The following is a 5480-nucleotide window of genomic DNA, read 5'->3' as shown; positions in this document are numbered from 1 at the left end:
TTGGTTATTTACTCTCTCAGATAATAGAAGGACCAAGGGGCACTCTGTGAAGTTAGCAAGTAACTCATTTAAAACAAATCAAAGAAAATTATTTTTCACTCAGTGCATAGTTAAGCTCTAGAATTCATTGCCAGAGGATGTGGTTACAGCAGTTAGTGAAACTGGGTTTAAAAAAGGTTTGGATAAGTTCCTAGAGGATAAATTCATAAACTGCTATGATGGTAATTAATAAGGAATAGTATCTTGTGATCTGTCTAATGTTTGGATACTTGCCAGGTACTTGTGACTTGGATTGGCCACTGTTAGAAAGAGGATACTGGGCTTGATGGACACTTGGTCTGACCCAGTATGTTGCGTCTGAGGTGGACCCTTGGGCTGAGATGGGGTTGACACAACCCGTAGGCGAGGACCTATGGGTCTCCACCGTCAGCAGGTGGAGTGGGCAGAAGCTAGAGGCTGCTGGAGCATCACCTATATCAGCCCTCGTTCCCCTCGGGTTGAGCCTTTGGGTGCCGGGGCTGGCAGGACTTAGGTGGGCCTCAAGGTTAGCGAGAGGTGAGTAACTGTACAGCCCAGAGACAGCAGTCAGTAGATGACGTAGTTCTATCCTGGTCTGGATTCGGTACAAGAGCTCAGGTGCCAGATGAACAATAGGGGACTGAAGGTACTCGAGCAAAGGAAGGCCTGAGCCTTGAAAGTCCATGTCCAGAGGATAGGCGAGGAGAGGCGTCACTGACAGGCTGGATTCGGAGCCGGCTGTGAATGGTAGTTGTGGCAAGCAGCGAAGAACTCTGGACAAAGGAGAGTCTGTAGCGAAGTCATACAAAGCAAGGGTCAGGGCACAGAGAAGGCAGGTATAGTCAGTCCAAGCAATAGTCACGATATGGAGCAGGCAAACGTAGTCAGGCAAGGCAGTGGTCAGGGCACGGAGAAGGCAGGCGTGGTCAGGCAGTGCAGAGGTCCGGGGCTGGAGAGAAGCTGAAGAATGGTCAGGTGTAGCTAAGGTCAAGTCCAGGGAGTCAATCCAACACATAGACAAACAGGAACTAGGAGAACAGGAACCGGGAACCACAGGAAGACAGGAACACACGATGAGACGATCCAAGGAATAGCAATGAGTACAAGGAGACCTGCTGCAAAGGCAACGCTATGGAGCGAGGCCTGAGCTTTTATACGCTGAAGGGTCTGACGTCAGCATCCGGGTCCGCGGCCAGGTTCTCACCGCGGGCCCTTTAAAGAATCACTGATGGGCGCGGTGCTGGTGGCGGCAGCTCTCTGCGGGTCATGCGGAAAGGCCCGACAAGCAGGGATATCCTGGTCGGCAACACTGGGCAACGTGGCAGGGCTGGAGGCACCGGAGGGAACCCGAGGACGGAGCTGGTGGCCCACCACCGCCAGCAAAGAGTAGCCAGCAGCTGGATCCCATCTGAAGAGGTGAGAGGGCCGTGCCGCGGTTCTGCCGCGGGCGGCACGCATAACACAGTATGGCATATCTTATGTTCTTATGTAAGGTGGAGTTGCAGAAATCCACTTCTTATCCATGGGATGAGCAGCATGGAATTTATCTACCCCTTAGGATCCTGCCAGGTACTTGTGCCCTGATTGGCCTCTGTTGGAAACAGGATACCTGAGTTGATGGACCTTTGGTCTGTCCCAAAATGGCAAATCTTATGTACTTACAGTATGTACGAAGGAACAGTGAGGAGGAGAGGGAGAAAGATCAAGAAACAGCAAGTGAGAGCAAAAGGTGGCCATATTCCTAGATTTTCTAGCCCAGAACAATTTCTTGCTAACAGTAATGACACATGTCTCTATCTTGAATTCTAGTCCTGGCGCCAAAACCTGCATTGGTCCTAACTCTTGAGGTCTTCATGGACTTAGAAGGACAAGTCAAGGGCCAGACTTTGGCTGGAAGGCGGGAAGGCCAATACTGGTTGGGAGGAATAAGAGATACCAGGTGCTATTGTGTCAGAAGTGCAATGCCTAGCACACAGTGGGTGGCAGGATCTAAGCACCTGAGGAGAGATGGCAAGGTCAAAGCGAGGAAAGGAAGCCTCCTCTCCCTTCTATCTCTCTCAGTTTCAGATCCTTTGCTTCTCTTATTCACCCTCAATTACTCAGAGGGAAGGTGCGATGTAGAAGAAGGTCCCTTCTTCAACATCTAAATTTGTTAAAAAAAAAAAAAAATCCAAAACACTTGGATTGACAAACCATATAAAAACATTTTTATAGATGTTATGTGCAGCACAAAAGACAACAGTAAAACAGATGAGGTAGAATATGTGTAAGGCAATATTTCCCAACCAGTGTGCCTTATAAGAACATAAGAAATTGCCATGCTGGGTCAGACCAAGGGTCCATCAAGCCCAGCATCCTGTTTCCAACAGAGGTCAAACCAGGCCACAAGAACCTGGCAAGTACCCAAACACTTAGTAGAGCCCATGCTACTGAAACCAGTAATAGCAGAGGCCATTCCCTAAGTAAACTTGATTAATAGCAGTTACTGGACTCCCCCTCCAAGAACTTATCCAGACCTGATCAAGTGTGCCACAGAAATGTCACCACTGCCTGTTGTTCATATCCAGGCCAGCACCTGGGCACTGCTCTCAGCACCTCATAGCAACAAGAGCCCAGCAGTGGCTCTTAAAACATGGAGGACCTCCTTTCTGAGATGATGTGTAATCATGCATGCCTCTCCTTCCTAGATACAGCATTAATCCTGGAGTGTGGTAACTAATGGGAAACATGCACACATCACCTCTTCATCTGTCCCTCCTCCTGTGCTTTCCTCCTCTGAGTCTTTCCAGTCTCTTATCTGAGTGAGACTGAGCACTGGATGTGAGTCACTCTTGAGGTTTGGAAGCAGCAGCGGTGAAGGACCTCTCACAGCCACATGCAGCAGCCATGGTATCTAACCGAGCTGAATGCCTGCATCACACCAACTTCTCCCGCACTTGAACATAGAGGGAACTGGCTCAATGTGATCAGTTCATGTCCCCTTTTTCCCTTTGTTATAAAATTTGGAAGTTGGGCTTTCATTGCTTCCCTAGATGATCTATTGGCTATATGAGTCCTCTCCAAATCATGAAAGGACTTGTACTAGTTAATATAAATTGGTTATTTACTCTCTCAGATAATAGAAGGACAAGGGAGCACTCCATAAGTTAGCAAGTAGCTCATTTAAAACAAATCGAAGTAAATTATTTTTCATTCAGCATATAGTTAAACTCTGGAATTCATTGCCAGAGAATGTGGATAGAACAGTTAATATAACTGGGTTTAAAAATGTTTGTATAAGTACCCAGAGGAAAAATCCATAAACTGCTATTAATTAATAAGCAATAGTAGCTTGAAATCTATTTAATATTTGGGTACTTGCCAGGTACTTGTGAGCTTGATTGACCCTTAGTCTGACCAAGAATGGTATTATCTTATGTTCTTTTTACGTGCCCTTTGGAGGCTGGTGTGCGACACAACATTTTTGTTAATGTAGGTGTACATTGAACTTGAAAAGGTTGGTAAACACTGGTGTAAGGCATCATAACATGATTATCATTGTCTTATGCAACAGAGTCCACAGGAAAGAAGACCTTTAGTGGGATCTGTCAGTCACTGACAGTATTTTATTTATGTATTTTTTTTTATTTGATTTTTTTATTCCGGATAAAGTCTTTTTCCAGCTAAATAGCGGCAAACTGTGCCAGATAGTTTGATAAGTACTGCCTTAGCTGGCAGCTGCAGTACTTAGCTGGCAGCTGCAGTACTTATCTGGTTAAAATGGTGGCTGCTGCCGGCACTTACCCGAACTGTTGCTGACTTCTTTTTTTTTTTTTCCATTTTTCCATTTTATTTTGGAGCGCTGGAAACTGAACTCCAGCTCTGACCCAGAAGTTAAGTTTTCAGAGCTAGGAAAGGTGCACTGGCCAAACACAGTCTCTCTGCATCGGGGAGTACTGCTTAATGCCCACATTTGCATGGAATTTCTAGGCGAGGGTGCACTCCCATTTAGGGGACCCCCTTTTATGTGAGCAAAATTTCTTGCTGCATTGACAGTCATTTTTGCATTCAGAAAATGTGGGTTCAAATGCAGGCAGAAAGGTGCGTTTGTCTGAATGCACCTTTTTGCACCGGTCTCCCAGTAAATGAGGCCGTTGAATATACCCAGCTACCTTAAAGTAAGCCGGATATGTTTATTCATCTAACTTTAGGACAGGTCAGCGGCACGGCCAGAAATAGCTGCATGAGTTAACCAGCTAACTTCAAATATCAAAATTAGCTGGGTAACTTATGTGGCTAACTCTGCTTCTCTCTGAAATGCCTTCCGCCCACCCCCTCCCAAGCAGCAACTTCCTCCCCCCCCCCTCTCCAAGCAGCATATTCGTGGTCCCCCATACCCCTCCTAAGCAGCAGCTTCCCAGCCCTCCTACCTTTCCCATGTAGCAGCAGCAGCTTCCCAGTCCTCCCGCCCCCATCCCTGCCCTCCACCAGCCAAGCTCAGCTCCCCACTACTCCCCAGTAGTAGGCGCCTCATACCTTTGCTCCCTTTCCCTGGCTGGCTGTTTTTTTTTTATAGGTGTAGAGAGAGAAATGGGGGAACTATGCAGTGTGCACGATGCAGCATACGGTGTTTAGAGGCAGAGCTGACTTCCGCAGGGGCTAAGCTGTGTTGTGTGAGCCTGCGTAGAACTATTCCTGCCCGACTTGTTTGGCTGCACTGTGGATTCACCACACCTGCACTGTGGATTCACCACACTGGCACCACGGGTTTACTGTGCCCCCTTAGTCATGGCACCATAAAAGCCAGCTATGGACAAGTTCAATACACTCCTACCTAATTCCAGCTGCTAGTTAGTGGCATAGGTAGAGTGAATCTGCATATTAGCAAATAGATAATCAAGGGTCCTACATATTATAATGAGGCTTATCATCTACTATGCAGTTCAGATTAGGGCTGGGTCTACAAACCCATATAAGCGCGGTTTACATGACTTTTCTGAATAGGCAGGGTCTCTTCTCTCTCTTGTTTTATAAACACTGGTTGTGAATATTTTATTTGCCAAAGTTGGTGAAGACCTTTCTGCGGGATACTTTCCCAAGTCTGGAACTGGCTAAATTGAACCTTGATTCCCCCTTGTTTCCTTTATTATTATTATTATTATTATTATTATTCTAATTTTCATTGTTTTGACAATTCAACTTTTTTTTTTTTTTTGTGATAATTACTTGTGTGACTGCTGCCTCATTAGCTCATTGTCATCCCTGGCACACATCCTCCAGCCTGAAACACTTCTCAGACAACATATATCACAAATCCCTCGTGTCTGCAAATCTCAGATCGGCAGTTAGGGTTGTCATATAAAAAAATTTATCACTGGGCCACAGGGATTGCTCACTGCATTTCACTGTATCCTTAATAAAATGAAAAGTGAAAGAAAATCTGCCCATTAATGCTTTCAACTGGTTCTGGATTATACATTCTC

Source organism: Rhinatrema bivittatum, chromosome 6 (genome assembly GCF_901001135.1).
Source record: "Rhinatrema bivittatum chromosome 6, aRhiBiv1.1, whole genome shotgun sequence".
NCBI lineage: Eukaryota > Metazoa > Chordata > Amphibia > Gymnophiona > Rhinatrematidae > Rhinatrema > Rhinatrema bivittatum.
This window is presented reverse-complemented; position numbering follows the sequence as displayed.